This window comes from Protopterus annectens, chromosome 3.part1 (assembly GCF_019279795.1).
Source record: "Protopterus annectens isolate FY-2018-M chromosome 3.part1, PAN1.0, whole genome shotgun sequence".
Lineage (NCBI taxonomy): Eukaryota > Metazoa > Chordata > Ceratodontiformes > Protopteridae > Protopterus > Protopterus annectens.
In genome coordinates, this window is record NC_056732.1 from 1,512,293,996 (window position 1) to 1,512,311,478 (window position 17,483).

At 41.0% G+C, this 17,483-nt stretch overlaps 1 protein-coding gene across 3 annotated transcripts in view; it reads right to left on the minus strand.

Moving 5' to 3' along the window:
• The window catches only part of TMUB1 (transmembrane and ubiquitin like domain containing 1), a 330,526-nt gene that overhangs the window by 130,470 nt on the left and 182,573 nt on the right, over window positions 1–17,483 (minus strand). The window lies entirely within an intron of this gene.

Sequence of the window (17,483 nt, forward strand, 5' to 3'; positions counted from 1 at the left end):
TCATATTCTTGTCCCAAACTGTTGTTTTCTTGGTGCTACAGTTTTCCTTCTTTAAAGGTTGTTTTAGAACATTTATTAAGACCAAATGACATTCTTACATTATCTGAAAAAGTTATGACAACCTGCAGTTGTGCTTTCAGTTCCTCATCTGATGAGCTATACAGTTTTAAATCAGTGACAAACAGAAGCTGAGAAGTCTTTACACTGTTTTCTAGCCGCCAAATTATAGCAGTGGCCTAAACTGTTAAGTAAGCAGCTTAATGGGTTAAGGGGAAGACAGAATAGCAGCGGTGACAGAGAGTCACCCTGGAATATCACCTGTTGAATTTTTATCTCTGGGATAATAATTTGTCCTTTATCATGGCTTAATTGCAAAGTGATCTGTCACTGTAATGTGACAGTCTATCAGTGTCATCTTATACATTTTTAAGCACTCTTTTATCCATGAATGTGGGATACTATCAAATGCTTTTTTTTTGTAGTCAATCCATGCCATTCTTAGATTCTCCCTTTTTTACAGTTCTCCACTATGACTTTATTTAACAAGTGATCCTTTGTTCCATATGACTTTCTTTTATTGCCTTTTTGTTCTACTACCATAATTGAGTTTTCTTCTAAATGACTATAACCTCTGTCGGCATCAATTCCAGTGTACAGTTTACATGTTGTTGGAAGGCAAGTAATTGGTCTATAATTTTTAGGGTAGTGTGCAGGTTCACTTTTAAGTTAGAGCACTGTTTTTCCTGTTGTTAGCCAGGTTGGTGTCTGTTCGGGGTGTGCATGTAAACAGTTCTTACTCGTGGCTAAATCTTCATTCAAACATGTTAATACTTTTAACTAGAAGTTAGGTACTGCATCTGGATCTGGGGTTTTCCAATTACAGGCTTTTCTTAACTTTGTTTCAATCCCCCTGGCTGTTACTTCATCACATTTCATATCCTGCATCTTTAAACTTCTTATTTCTTCTTCTACTACTTCTAGCCATTTAGCACCTTTGTTATGCTCCACATGACATTCATAAATACTCCAAAATATATCTATTTCTTCTTTTTTGGTGGTCTTTTAATTCCTTTTACCTTGTTTCCCAATTCTATACAAAACTTTGTGGGTCATCAATAAATTGTTTACTTTGTACTTTTCCTTTATATTTATCTGCGTATCTTCTAAGTTTTTCTACGTGTGCTGAGATTTTTAGTTTATTTGCGATAGAACAGATCAGGCTCTGTCGTGCACTAATACTGGGCATTGCTTTTACCCACATCTATCTTTCTAAGTATTTTTGATCTGTTCCCTCTTTTATACTCCAACAGTGACATTGCTTGTCTTAACTACTTTATAGTTTTCTTTATTCGATACTTCCAAAATGATATTCGATTTCTCCCTTTCCCTCATTACCCTGTGTTCTTGTTTTCAGCAGGACCTTTTGGATGAGATGGGAGGGGGGAATGCATAAAGAAACATCCCCTTCCATGAGAAGGATAGGGTGTCCACCTTCCATTTCAGAGAGTCTGGGACTCTGGCACAAAACTTTGGAAGTTGTCTGCAAAAGGGGGAAGTAAATACGGTACCCCACCAGTGGACAATGTCCAGAAACATACCCATCAAGTATCCATTCGTGGGCTTGTGTCATGGACCTGCTGAGTGTGTCTTCCAGCCCATTTTGAGTCGGAGGAGTACAAACTGCTTGCAGTGTCATCTCCCAGGCTAGAAGGGCCAGCCTGCATAGCAGGTATGACTTGGTGCCCCCCTGTTTGTTCACATACCACAGAACAGTAGTGTTGTCTGTGAATAACTTCAGGAGTCCTGGAAGCACAGAGGATTGAAAGGCTTGGAGAGCCAGGATCAAAGCCCTCATTTCCTTTACACTGATATGCCGCTTCTTGACTAAGGGGGACCAAAGACTCTGGACCTTTAGATGACCTAGGATTGCTCCCCACCCCAAGTCTGAGGCATGAGTTGCGGAGTTCCTGAACTCAAGCTGGCTGTTAAAAAGGAAGGCCTAGTTTCAGTAGAATCTGTTGAGCCCACCACCGTATTTCTTCCTTTATGCATGGGATAAGAGGGAGTACAAATTCCAAAGGATGAGCATACTGTGTCAAAACAGTTTTTAGAAACCACTGGATTTTCCACATGTGAAGTTTGGCTAGGGGTAGCATGGGAATGACAGATGCCATGAACCCCAGCAAGTACTTCCTGACAGAGATGGAGGTTAAGTGGAGTAGGTTGTGGAAATAGTTGAGCAGAGTTTCCACTTTTTGAGGAGGGATGAAAGCCATCATCTGATCTGCCCTCAATCTGTATCCTAGAAAAATATGACTCTGGGATAGATTGAGAGAAGACTTGTTGTAGTTTATGGTGAACCCCAGGACAAGGAGAAGAGAGATGGTGAAAACTAGGTTTTCCCATAATGTGTCCGGGTGGGCTGCTTGAATTAACAGATTGTCCAGGTAAGGATAGATCAGAATTCCTTGGAGCCTGCAGAAGGCAATTACAGGATTTAAGCATTTTCGGAATACCCTTGTTGCCACTGAGAGGCCAAAGGACAAAGCACAGAACTGAAAATGTGAGGAAGCCACAGAAACAAGCAAGAACTTTCTGTATTGCAGGTGAATGGGAATCTGCAGTATGTATTCTTGATGTCCAGAGTGACTAGAAAGGCTAGGGGTATCAGGAGAGGGAAAATAGTTTGCAGAGTAAGCATCTGAAAGGTGGGCACTTTGAGGAAAAGAATATTGGTCTCCAAGGACCATCTTTTCTGGGGGCTAGGAACAGTCTGGAGTAAAAGCCTCTCCCCATTTTGGAGGGGTAGGACTTCTCGAATAGTTCCTTGATTTAGCAAGTCTTCTTAGATTTGAGGAAACTGATGAATCTGGTCCCGGGAAGTTGTGGAATGCTCATGAAAGGAAGACCCGATATCAGTGGAGATACTTGTCTAAGAGGGGAGGGGAGGGAAGACAGGCGCTGGAAAAGGGGGGTGTTTGAGAGCTTTGGCAGGTAGTCACAGAGTACCTGGCCTGTCTTGAAATGTGGGTTTTGGGCAGAGGTTTGCTGGGATCTGGAAGCACCCAGTCTCCAAGCCCACTTCTTATGGGAAGGAGGAGAACTCTGCTGTTTCCTTCTGACAAATTGTGTTTTAGCAAGATAATTTCTGTGGTATTTAGGAAATGGGGAGATAAACAGGGGTTTCAGTTCCTTAAGTTCTTCCCCTTTGTCACGCACAGACTTGAATAGGGCTGCAGCTTCAGCACCAAAAAAAGGTCATCATTGTCCAGGGTGCATCCATGATCTTAGCCTTAATATCATCAGGCAAAGGCTGGAGATGCAACCATGAATATCTCGTAGGTACATACCCTGAAGCTACTGACCTTGCAGATACTTCAGCAGCACTGTAACTGCATTTAATGGAATGCCTAAGCACCTGGGCTGAGGTGGACAGGAGAGAGGAGAGCTGCACTTTGGCTGGAGCATTAGAAAGGTCTGATGCCAAATGGAAAGTTTGGAAGAGTAAGACCAGAACATATTATGACATGCGAGTCTGGTAGTTAATGGCTCTGATCATTTTGCTATCATTTGTCAGAAGGGAGAGGGTTAGTATAGGGAAGCAGCTTAGAGGGTTGGTCTACAGAGAGAGAAATAATAGCAGGATCTGCAGGGGACATTTGAATAAAAAAATGCTGTCCTCACGGACCTTATGGAATCTGTCAGGCCTTTTTTGGGCCAGGGGTTGAGAATCTGGGCTCTTAGGCATAGAGGGGAAAGCCATCTATAAAGGGAAGAAGGACAAGACAGATGGCCAAGGGAGAAGAGGAGTCCATTTGCCTGCTGTTCCACAGATCTCCTGAGAGTGGGAGAAGGGACAGGATTGGATGGTAGGGCTGAGGATGGATTTAAAGCTAGGAATGCATTCCATATACCCTGGGAAAAGGGCTACCAATTAGGAGAGGCATCCTAAGAGGAGGAAACATGCTTCTGTTTATGTTTCCTTTTCCCAGGAAGATTCATGCTAGGTAGAGAAGCAACAGCCAATGAAAGACAAGGTACTGTGTCAGGTGCAGGAATTGCTAGTGCTTGAGGTGCTGGGGGAGCACCGCTTGGGACATCCGAGATAGTGGGTTGCGATTCCCTCTTATAGCCCTGAATGGACATCTGTGTTGCCTCTGCAAACGTGGAAGTGGCACCCTCCCTAACGGCTTCCGAATTGGTACCCACTGCAGGTTGGGAGCCAGTGATTGAACGGGCTTCCGGGCTTTCACTGGCCTCAAGAGGAAAGTTTGAATCTAAAGGCGCATTGGAAGATTCGGGCCTTACCTTTTTGGCCTTCTTCTTTGGTGGCTTACCAGATGGACCTGTGGTGCTCTCCATACCGAAAGCTAACCTGTTTGGATGTTGGTTCTCTAGGTAAATGTTAAGCACCAACAAATGGCTACAAAGAGTCATGGGGACAAATGCCTAACAAATCTCGCAAGACTTACAGTCGTACTCAGACCCTAGACAAATCAAACACTGACTGTGGCTGTCTTTGTGTGGAATCTGATGTCCACAACTGCACTTGCCTTTTCCAGATGACATCAATCTCAAAGCATGCAACAGCAAAAAGGGAACAAAGAATTTTCCCCGACGAGACACGTATCTGAAAAACAGCAAATAGTTGGGGATCAGATGAGACACGTATCTGAAAAACAGCAAATAGTTGGGGATCAGATGAATGGCAGAAGCTGTTGTTTGGACTGGCGATAGAGAAGTTCTGAGGAATGGTATGTGTCAATGTCACCTTTATGGCCTATGTAGGTCACTGGGCTATGTTTAACGCCGCATGTACCACACAGTAGCAAAAGCCTTTTGTACACTGGCCTGACATTCGGGTTGTCTAGGTCGAGAACTCCCCAAGGTTATGACTACTGCAACATGGGAATAGAAGGACATCTTAAGTATGTTGCACCAGAAGCCTAATGTACACAGCATACAAACTATACAAGAAGGGGTAACACACAAAATCAGCTGGGAGATGGCATTAAACAAGATAGCAAATACTAACCACAATGCAAACTCATTCTCTTCACAAACACAGACCACTTCTTATATGCAGGCGAAATGGCAAATCAATTAACATGAAGTGGACAAGATGCTTGAGAAAATAAATGACTTGATACATAATTTATGTGTAATTGAGGTCTAAGAAAATATTGTTAAATATTATGAAGTTGGAGAAAAAAACACAAAACTACATCAGATATTTTGAAGCATTTGTACCAGAAGAACTCTGCTTGCAGCTTTTACTCCAGCTACTTGCACGAAGTGTCTTTTATAATGACCTGCTGGATTTTGCACTTGTTATTCCAAATTCTTTCTGAAACTCTTTAAAACATATGAAAAATACATTAAGTAAAAAAATAGCATTATATCAGACAGACCTTTTACTAACTCAACCAATCCTTGTGTTGTACAGACCTCATGCTAAACTGTTAGCAGTCAGACCAAAAAGCCTCATCTTGCCCAGTGCTCACAGACCACCATACAAAACTTGAAATAGTACTTGTTTGACAAGATTTTACAACTGTTTTATTGTGTTACTGTATATCCTACAAGACCAAGTACCTCTCAATGGTGCTTTAATTACAGTCACATACAAAATTTGCTCTTTATACCAACAGCCTGTATGAGGTACAAAAACAATGAAGTGATGTAAATAATGGCAGTGCTTACAAACTGATAAAACTTATGGCTGACAATACTAAACTTGGGAAATGTCTGCTTTTAACTCCAGTGAATACTTTTAAGCTTTTAACTTTAGGTTTACGCTACATTTGACAGTGAACTTGGACAGAACATTGGGAATAAAATATATATTGATTACAACAAAATTCAGTCCTTTGCACTGTGGTTTACAATGCCCTTTAAACCCTGGGTATAGGAAAAGCCAAAGTAGTATTGCTAACTTTGTTTGGGAGAATAGTTTCCTGTTTCAGATGCGTTCAGAACAGGACTTGTATTGAAGGGATGAGCAGTGTTGTCATTGATGCTTTTTGAAGTACAGAGTACATTTCTCTGAAACATGTTTATAGGCATACAAAACTGACTGTCATAATAAAATACACAATTTCAAAATTGTACATTCCAAAACAGAAAAACTGGTGCCAAAGAATCCGTGCAGTAAAAAAAATAAAATAAAAATAAATATGGAGTGGAGGTACACCTAAAACCCACATCAATCAGACTTTTGCAACATTTGCCTCTCACAAACATTGTTTACTCTCTACATCAAGCATAAAGGCAGTTTGTGGCAAGTTAAAAAGAAGCCATTAATATCCCATTTGCTTTGACGTAATCATCTAAGAAAGACAGAGTGAGGCTGTAGCTTAAATCTATACCAGTCAGAAACAGGGATATGTAGTAAATGACACAACAAAAGTAAAGATACAATGTATTCACTGGAATAGCTTAAACTGCAGGGGAAAAACATATAAGAGAAATAAAAGTAGTTTGAGTAAGAACATGAAAATGAGTAAGAAAATCTTTTACCACATCTAGCAAGGTTGAGAAAATAAAACTGCAACCAATTCGCAATCACAACCTGTAGTCTCAGAGTATACAAATGCATTACTAAACTCAAAGTGATTCATGATGACATTTCACAACAAACTTTAGTACGGTAATGTAGTTATTTGATCAGGAGATGCTCATACCGCATTAGAACAACTAAATTCTAACATAAAAAGACTGACAGAGAAGTACACGTGTGGGAATGACTTCAATGAGACAGGAAAATTATACATAAATCAAGAAATAAAATAAAGACATCTTTGAATGTATATATGTATGTAGTTCCTAACCAGGTAACTGGGCTGGTCTTATCTTAAATTCTTTGCTCAAAAATTCTGGACAAAACCAAATATGCCAAAAATCAGGAACCGTTTTTCAACCTTACACTAATTTACTTAAAGAAAAAAAAAAACAGCTTAACAACGTGCATTTTATTATGAACAGTAAGTATACAACTCTGTCTGGTAATATTGACTGACTGTAACCTTTGGTGATTTACCAAAAAAAAAAAATTATGAGGGACAGGGCAAAAATATAAAGCAAAATCACAGACAGTTGAGAGTTATGGGATCTGCAGAATATCCACTTCACCTACAAAAGGCACAGATTTGAAAGACAGGGCACTAGAATAACCAACTTACAGAATACAGCACAATAACGAAGACTAGGCAATTAGTATTGAAATATATGCTTGAAATAACTTAGTTAAAATTTTCACTGAGAACAGTACCAGCATTTGTATTTACAATACAAAATAACTGGTAATAAAAGAAGAGAAAATGTCAGTGCAACTGTTTGCAATATATATGCATCAACTCCAACACTTGGATTGTTCTTGTACTTGCAGCGTATACACACAACCCCCCCCCCCCCACACACACACAATTTCTATTACTTAATGACACTAAGTGAAACAAACTACCACAAGGTCTGATAGATGGATCGGCTCACAGGTGCACTAGTCCAGAGAGCAAGTGCACTGCTTGTTTCTGCCCATTTTCAGATGGTCTTGCACTTTGAGGAGTCAGGAAAGATTCGCACTGTTTTGCAATTCACTTTTCTGCCTGCTGTCTGTTTCGAATCAGTAGTAAGGTCGCTACCTTTAAAAATGACCAAAATGGAGGTACTTAGAAATATGACAATTTACAGGACAAATGATCCCTACAACTACTTTATAAATTCTTTTCCCCCCAAAATAAAGGCTCACTTGTAGAACTGAAGTTATTTACGTTATTTTATCTCATATCAAAATGTTTAAAGTACAAAACAATTTTATGCAACTATTAGAAGGAAGAAAATATTACTGGTCCAAAAATCTCAGTGCATTGAAGATTCTTCATGGCTTTTTTGCAGGATGCACTTGCCCAAATAGGGACTGTCCTGCATAAATAGGGACAGGTGATGACACTAGCTGTAGTATCTCAAGCTCTGGAATTAAAAAAAAGTCATCCTGATTTCTTTCTGGAAGACTGGAGGGGAGGGGGCAGAACAAGATGAGCAGCAGTGACAGAATCACAAGCAACAAGCAGCCAGTCAAACCCAAGCCAATTCAATGGAGATCTGAGAAATCCCAAGAATATGGTAAGAGAACAAAAAAAAAAAAAAAAAAAAAAAAAAAAAAAAAAAAAACGGCAAAAATCTTGCATTTAACATTATTTAAAGAATATTTAGCAGCCAAACAAATAGATCTGCAATAACTATTTTTTTGACCGGTCTGACAAAGTCCCCCTCTTCTGCTTATCGTGCACACATGGTATCTGACTTGCATCCCTGTACTGCATTTGTTTTTCTGTTTCCATTTACCATCTTGTTTTTAAACAAATAAGGACAGCAGGAGTGTATTACTCAGTCCCAATTCCCAAAGCAGCAAGTACTTAAAAATAAAAAGAACTATGAGCAGGACTTAGTACCTCTGGCAGCAGCTTTGAACATAAAGAGATGTTAACTACCGCTATTACAATTTGTGACACTGCTTTCAAGACTTTATTAGTTTAAATAGCAGCTACCAACAGTGGACAGCATTCCTTATGTTTGCAAGGGAAGACTGCTTCAAAACAGAAATGCAGAAGACAACATATTTTGCAGTGTGCTTATTATCCCCCAAAATGACTTACATGTATGCCATAGTGTATACAGTGTATGCTTGCTGACATCTCAGGATCCAAGTTACACTTGAAAATGGACCAGGGTAAACTTTGTTTTATGTGGATGGGGAATCTGTTCCCCAGCAGTGGTGTCCTCAGCAAAATATACCTGTTCCTACAAACCATACTGCTGAGGTTGCAGAAGAGGTTTAGATCCCTCGATACAATATTTCTGATGCTATTTGACTTGCTGATGTGCAGTAAATCTATCAGCAATGAGTAGGAGGATGCCTTGTATGTCAGACACACACCACATAGCAGTCTATAGGATACAGATTATAGTGACAGGACTCGGAGTTGGTCCATGTAAGACATGTTCAGGCATTGTATCCTTTTAATAAGGTATATCTGTGGGCGATCTAGTTGTTGCACCTGTCTGGACAGATACAGGACAAAGGAGGCATTATATTCAATGACTGGCCTAATAAGGGCTGAGTAAAGGGGGAAAATGACATCCCTAGATCTAGACACAATCCCTATGTTTATAAGTTGTGCAAGATAGGAGGACTTTCTTACAACAATGGACACATGATGGTCAAACTTTACAGGTTCATAAGTATGTACTAAGCTATCGGCCCAAGGGCCTACGTAAGCCTAGCAAACAAGGTTCCCTGGCTTACGTGACCCAAGAAAGTTATTTTCCTCTGCCACTGTCTCCTCTGCCACTGTCGAGCAGAGACACAGAAGTGATCCCCGGGGTGTATTTCCTATTTCCCATCCACTCATCAAGATTTTTCTTGAAGAGTGCTAATGAAGAACTTTGCTTGACATAGATGGGTAGCCTGTTCCAGAGTATGGGAAGTCTCTGGGACAGGAATCTATCCCTCCAGCATGTCCTGTTTATTGTGGTGACAAGGTTTAGGTCCCTAGAGTGTGTAGCTCAGAGGGATTGGGATTTCTTTAGGTGTAGCATGTCCAATAGCCCTGGGTCTGACATAGCTTTATATGTTAGACAGAGATCACCTCGGAGTAAAGCTGGAGTTTTTTGAGATGGTCAGTGTAGGGCATTTGTTTGAAGCCAGTAATCCTCTTTGTGAGGGGAGGGGGGGTGTGAGGTACATTCCAAAAGGGGCATTGTACTTTATAATAGGTCTAATGAGTGTCGAGTAGAGGGGAACAATGACCTATTTTTTCCTGGATGAGAACCTTTTATGATGAGGTGTGCCACGTAGGACGACTTCCTGACTACTGTGACGATGTGACTATCAAAGGAGAGACTACTGCCCACCTGGGTCCCAAGGTCTCATCACACATTCGGTGTTAAGTAGATTGCTGCCTATGTGGTAGTTCATGGGTACAGAGTTTTTACCAAAGGGGATGACATTGCACTTTTTGGCATTGAGCTCAAGGTCCAGGCATCTGTCTCAGCGAGGCCCTTCTGTAGGATGTCCACATCATTTGGGGACTTGACTATGGCTCCTAGTTTGCAGTCATCTGCAAACTTCGTTAGCCAGAGGCCATCTGTGTTAGCCTGTACTTCAGAGAAGTAGATACCAAACAGGAGAGGTCCCAGGACTGAACCCTGTGGTACGCCACTTGTCGCTGGTTTGAGGTCAGACTTGGAGTCTGCAACTTTTACAGTGTGGGTTCTGTCAGTGAGCCAGTTGGCAACCAATCTTGTGATGTAGGGATTTATACCTAGTTTAGTGAGCTCAGCTATAATTCCAGAATGGGGGATCGTGTCGAAAGCCTTGATGAGGTCAAGATAGGCTGTGTGAACCACCTTACCCTCATCTATGGCTTTTGGTGCCTGCCTCAAAGAAGTCGATCAGGTTCAGGAGGCATGATCTGCCTTTCACAAACCCAAACTGGGTGGGATCCAGAGTTTGGAGGTTACTAATGTCTTTGTTTAGGAGTTCCATGGCTTTGCAGACCAGGCTCGTCAGGCTAACAGGATCAGTGGTGGCTCCCCCTTTGTACAGTGGGATAACTGTTGCTGTGCACCATTCAGTGGGCACAAAGCCTGATGTGAGGCTATTATTGAACATGGTGCTTAGGTGGGGAGCCAGTTCATTCTTAAGTTCATGTAAAACGCAGTCTGTCGTCCGGTACCATGGATGCTGTGTTTTTGGATTTAGAGAGTGCAGCTTTTACCTGCATAGTTGTGATTACAGGGACTCTGCATTCTTCCTGTATAGATATTGGCCCTTTAGGGAGTGGGGGTGGGGTAAAGTTAGCATTGAACCTATCTGCCAATATCAGTTGGTTCTGTAATTTTCGTGCCGTTGTGCTGCAACTCGGAGCATATCTGGGTTTTGCCACTGAGATTCCTGACGTAGCTAAAGAATGCTTTGTGGTTGTCCTTAGAATTAGTGGCGATTTTGTTTTCGTAGCTGGCTTTGGAGGATTTTATAAAGGATCTCAGCTTCTTACTGAGGCTGACCAGGGAGCTCCTCCACTCATGGCATTTTACTCTCTTTTGCAACAGTTTCTTCCTTCTGTTGTACAGCTCGTTTATGGCAGGGGACCACCAGATTGGCTTCCTTTTTTTTTTTTTTTTTTTTTTTTTTTTTTTTTGAGGATAGCGTCTTGGTTCTGTTTGGGATAACACGATCCATGCACTCGTGTAAGTGCTTATAGAGTGCATTTGTGTAGGATTCAGCAGTTGTAACTGTATTGTCAATCTGCATGGGTGTCATGAAGTTCACCACTTCTGTCTTAAGAAGTATGAAGTTGGCTTTGGAGAAATTTTTTACCGTGGTTTCCTTAATGGGGTGGGGTGGGGGCAGGATTTGGATATCAAGGGTGATTAGCTTATGGCCGGATCGGACCAACATCACTGTCTGCATAAATTCCCAAATCCTGAACAACTGGGTCAACTCTTCAATGTGCTAGTTCCCTGCGGTAGAGGATACAGTAATGCCTTTTTTGAAATTCAGTTTCATAACATGATTTGGACAACATTATTTGAGATGAACATTTCTGCAGAATGGCCAAGTCATTTGGGGATTCAATGACTGTTCCTAGCTCACATCATCTGCAAACTTAGTTAATAATTATACACAAAATGGTTAACAGAAATGTGCCACAATTACCTGCAGTTTTAGATGGGTAGCTGAATGGAGAAGTGGGGCTATTAACTTAATGTAACCAACAGTATCCCTTCATAATGAGAAGGTAAACAACTATAACATAAAAAAGACTTGGCTGTAAGTTGCATTGTTTTCAGTTAATTTTAAGAATGCAGATCATCTTTGAAAGAACTGCATTAAGCAATACATCTGCAACAGAGGACCCACCTGCTGCCTGCAAAATTTCTGTGTGTACTTGGCAACTAACCAAGCAGGGAACAAAAGGTAGGCCATGGGCCACTTTCTGATGGAAAACAAATCTTAAAAATTGGGGTTTATAGCGTCATAAACAAGATGGCAGAAGAATCAGTTGACCTAATCAGCCCAAGTGCAACAGCTGGTCTAAGGAAGTTTCTTCTTCCATACTGTGCTTCTCTGTTAATCAAATGCTCTTTTAAGGGCCTTAACTGCTTTGACCTCTGTTACTCCTTTCAGCAGTTGATTAAATCTGGTCTGCTTTTCACCCTGATTAAATCATTCCACCACCCTCTCTGTAAAACAAACAAACAAAAAATCTTCTCAAGTAGCAAAAATTGTAACCCTTTGATCTTCTATTATACCCTATCCTCTCCCGTGCAACTCACTTGCATATTCCCCCTTAGAGATTTGCATTCATATAGAGCACCTCCATCAATCTGATCTTATTCAGTGAACAGGTCTAGCTGTCTCAGCCACTCCTCATGTCATGCTTTGTTTCCCTTACAATCTTTGTGGCCCTCTCTGTACTCTTTTTCCTTGACTGTAACCTTCCTTTCTCTATATATCTCAATACATGCACACAGTACTTGAGCTGCAGCTTTTGACTGGCATGGTAGTGGTATAATCAACGTTGGATTCCACCTCCCCTCCCCCAGTTATACACCCTAGCATCCTTTTTGCTTCTGCAATCAGCCTCTCACTCTATAGATGATGGTCAAGACTTGATATATACTAACTACTCACAACGTGTTCAGCTTCACAATTTCTAGTCCAACTCCCCTGAGGGCATACTAATACCACTGGGTTATCACCCTCCACGTACAACAACAAGCAGATAGAAGGATTAAAGTAAAGCTGCCACAACTTCCCACACCACACCTTCAACATTTTTAGGGCCCTGTGACTATGCTGATTTATGGATGTAGGAAGCTGCCAGAAAAATATCACATACACATACAAATAAAACCTGATGCCAAGCCAGTTATATTTGCTCCCAAGAAACTACCAATAATTCTCAGAAGTAATACACAAAAGTAAATGAAGTGAATGGAAAGCTCAGGTGAAAAAAAAAAAGAAATGCAAACAATGGTGAATAATACAGCCAGTGTACTAAAGAAAGATTAGTTTTGCAATGGTTTTGATCTGCAATCATCTCCCCCTTCACTATCTTCAACACGGGGCCAGGGTGTCATGTCAACTGTGTGCATCTCTTGATTCAGTGCCATTCTCCTACTTTTTTGACAGTCACGTCCGACTGTAAGAGGTTCTCTCTCACACTAGTCCATCTCTTTGCTGGATGACATTTATTGTCTTGTCTCCCTCCTGCTTCTCCCAAATCTTTCTGACCAAACTATTCTGCTTTCCCGCATGTGCCCAAACCATTGTAATCGGTTCTCTTTGACCATATCTGCAAATGGAGCTACTTTGGGTTCTGCTCAGATATCCTAATTTAATCTTTCCCACAATGTGCATCCTACCACATGTCTCAGGCACATCGTATCAGTCAATTCTAGTTACCTCAACTGCTTTAACTTCACCGCCCAGCTCTTTGTACCATGCAGTTGTACTAGCTGCACCATTATTTTGTACACTTTACTTTTCAGCTTCCTTGGCATTTTTATGTCACACACTACCCCAGTACAGCAGCCCCTTCTGATTCTGGCTTTGACCTTCGCATTCAGACTTCCCCTCTCCTTAATCAGCCCTCTAAAATACATGAAGTTGTTAAGCTGTTCCACTATTTTCCCTTCTATCTCAATTTTCAGCTTCTTCCGACTTCTGCTATTTGCTGCCATAACTGTCTTATCTGCACTCTGTTTTATTCCATGTGTCTTTAGTTTTGCATTCCTTTCCCTTATTTGTTGAACTTCCTGTTCAGGGTCTGCTTGTAATGCCTCACTGTGGGCATACAGCAGCTTTGTTGACATGTACCATCTTACCAGCTTGCTAATGTAGTCCATCACCAGTATGGACAGCACTGGTCTCAAAGCTGAACCCTGATATGCAATCACTCTGAGGCGAAACACTCTTCGTACTTGTGTCAGTGGGTCCTTGTACATAGCCTCCACTAATTCTACCAATGCTTTAGGACTTTGAACCATCACAGGACTGCCCAAATCAGTTTTATTGCACATTTTAATTAATGCACAGATAGTGTAGAAGTAGCTACAGATGAGGGTGGAGTCTGTTTCACTGCAAACATCAGGTCAGTTGTGCTGCATCCTTCTCAAAACCACTAATCCCCATCTTTGTCAACAATTACTGTCTCTTGCACTTTTACACAGTCTGACAGGAGCCTGATAATACTATACTGCCCACAGTTGAGATTTCCAGACTTCATTTTCTTTAGTGTTGTTCCTTCTTCTTTTAAGGTGGACTCTTCTTTGTCTTTCATTGCAAAGTGCATATGGGCAGTGCACCTTCTGTGCAGTTTTCTTTACTCAAAAGATGTTTGAAATTCTATCTGCTTTTGATATTCTGTGGGCTGGTGAGTAGACTGTTGCTGACATCCCTTTGGAATGATGTCTGCTGACTGTCTTCTTTACCTTTGTCTTGCAACTTGATTAGAGTTTCTTTGTGTCGTCTGCCAAGTCACGTTCCAGAAGCTGACAGAGTGCATCTGATGACTTTTTCTTTGCTGCTGTGACTGCTCTCTTATACTCTGTTAGCCAACCAGTATTCTTTCTTAACCTGATCTGTTTTTCTACTTCCCTTTTTCTTCCTGCATTCCTTCTTTGATAACCTTCTGCATTCCACCATTATCTTTGCTTATGTACCTTATTTCCATACATAGCTCAGCAGTAAATCTGTTCTATATTAAACCACAAGATGTGAATAAAGTAATAAAGAAAGCTTTTGCTGAACACACATCTGATGTGGAACCCAACTGCAGGGTCTTACATTGATAATAGCAGTATTCTATTCTGAAGCAGACCTTCTGTGACATTCTCACCATTTGTGTGAGTGAAGATCAAACAGAGCATCCAGGCTCCTCCAGAAAGGCAAGAAGGATGGACTACAACACGATCACAGGAAGGACTATGTGGCAACGATCACAGGAAGGACTATGTGGCAAAGTACAGTCGCAGAAGTAAACTAACAATAACAGTACATGTTCAAATGGTCACTGTTGCAGTAACCTTAGCGATACAGATTATATCTTGCTGAGAATGTAACAGCTGGCCAGCTTCTAAAGGTTAAGGGCACATTCCACTTATTCACAACATTAACCAGCTTGAGCAGAGAAACCCTTCAGAGCTTTCATGTCAATAGAGAGGGAGGCTAGAGTCCTGAAAGGTCAGTGCTAGGAATGTAAAAATCAAAGTCCTCACCACTGCAACAAAAACATGCAAAAATTAGGGGTGGCCACTGCGGCAGAGATTATATGAACATCTACTGTTATGGTGCGTTTATTTAAACAAATGTACTATGATCAGCATTTGATCACTGATGTAGGAGCCCCCAAAGAATGGTCCTAGCAAAGCCTGCTCTAGATCTGGAGAAGGAATTTAACTTAGACAGAGGAGCAAGTTACCACTTCTAGAAAACACCTAGAATACAACCTTTTCCAAAAAGCCACAGACAAAGCCAAGGCCCTGATAGAATGAGCTTTGACCATACCTGGAATTACCTTATTGCAGTGGGTATAAAAATAGGTAATAACATGAGGTAAAGGAGACTGGCACAGTCTGTCCCCTTTTCTTACCTTCATAAGGAATGAAAAACTGATCAGAGTTTCTGAAAGCTTTATTTCTGCCAGGATAATATCAGAGTTGTCTGTGGACATCCAGAGTATGGGGGATCATTTCTCCCTCATTTTTAGGTTCTGGAAAGAAGGCAGGGGGATTGACAGCCTGGATCAAAGTAAACGTGGATATCAGTTTAGACATACAGGAAAGTTTAGTACTTAAAGAAGCCCTATCTTTGTGGAAAATGAGAAGGTTGACCCACCATAACTGCTTGCAACTCAGACACTCTTCTTGCAGAATTCAGAGCAATTAGCAAAACTATTTTCTATGTTAAGAAACCCAATTCAGCCTGATGAGTAGGTTCAAATGAAGCAAAATTTGTTTATTTTTTTTCAAAACAAATTTAAGATCCCAAGGATGAGCTACATCTTTTATAGGACTATTGGTATACAACCCCTCTTACAGAAACATTTGGATGTGTGAATACATTGAAATGGGAGGATCCATGGGCAGACGTGCTGAAATCACCAACAAAAGAACTCTGATAGAGGAGCAAGAAATACCAGTATGTGACTCGCACAAATATGGTAGATCCCAGAGAAACACTAGTTTTAAAAGGGTTCTGGTTCTTGTCTTAGCACCAACTAGAAAATATTTTCCAATTGCCAATATATATATAGCTTCCTAGAAGCAAATTTTCTTACCTCAACACCTGTTGCATGTCTACAGAAAATAGGTGCGGAAAAGGCATTAAGACTATCATTTAGTTAGATGAAACTGTTTCCAGTAGGGATGAATTAAACACCCCTCCTGTCCCTTGTGACTAGGGCCAGTCTGTGTGGAAGCTTGTGGTTACTGCAACTTGACATTTCCAAAAGAAGGAGCCACCACGATCGTTGAAGTGTCCTTCTGAATCTTTAGAATGACCTTGGATATCAGTGGAACAGTGGAAAAGCATGCAGGAACATTACTGTCCAAGGAAATGAAAATGCATCTATCTGTCTGGCCTTCTTGCATGCAGTAAGAGCAGATTTTTGCCTATAATTTTTTTTTTTGAATGGAGGCCAACAAATTTATCAGAAGTGTTCCCTACAGCTGGATCAATTCCAGAAGCCCCCCTGATTCAGATTCCATTCATGAGGGTCTGCCCTGGTTCTGTCCTGCTCAGCTCGTCTGTCACAAAATTTGCTCTGATGGGTTGTAACACACCTGCAGAGTGAGACTGTACTGAAAAGCTATACATTAGGCTACCATGGCTAGTCTGCAGAGACAGTAAGATCTAGATGCCCCCTGTGCATGTACCACATAACTGTAGTGTTGTCCATAACCGCTTATAATCGACCTGGGACCCATATACAATTGAGAATTGACAGCATTTACTGCCACACATCTCTTTTACATCTGTGCATTTTGGTCTTTCTTATATGCAAGTATTATGATAGCTACCCTTGAGGGCCATTTTTTTTCAAAGACCTTGCATTTTTATTTCTACAAACACTACTCCCCAGGCAAAGTCTGAGGTATCTGTAGTTAGAGACTGTGCTGGAGGAGGAAAGGAAAATGGAAGACTTGGATTCAGAAAAAAACGGTCTTTCCTCCAAAGAAATTCCCTTTTCACAATCCTCAAAATAGAAATCTGGAAAGTCAAGGGTGTTGATGTTGGGACCATAGTGATTTTTAGATACCACTGATTTTTATCTCATATGCAGTTTGGCTATAGAAATCATGAGAAATGTGGATGTCATGAATCCTTGTGTGAGGCTGCCAACCCAGCTATCTGGAATTTTGCAAATAATCATATGTCATTTGTGAATATTAATATGATCCACAGGCTTGTCTTA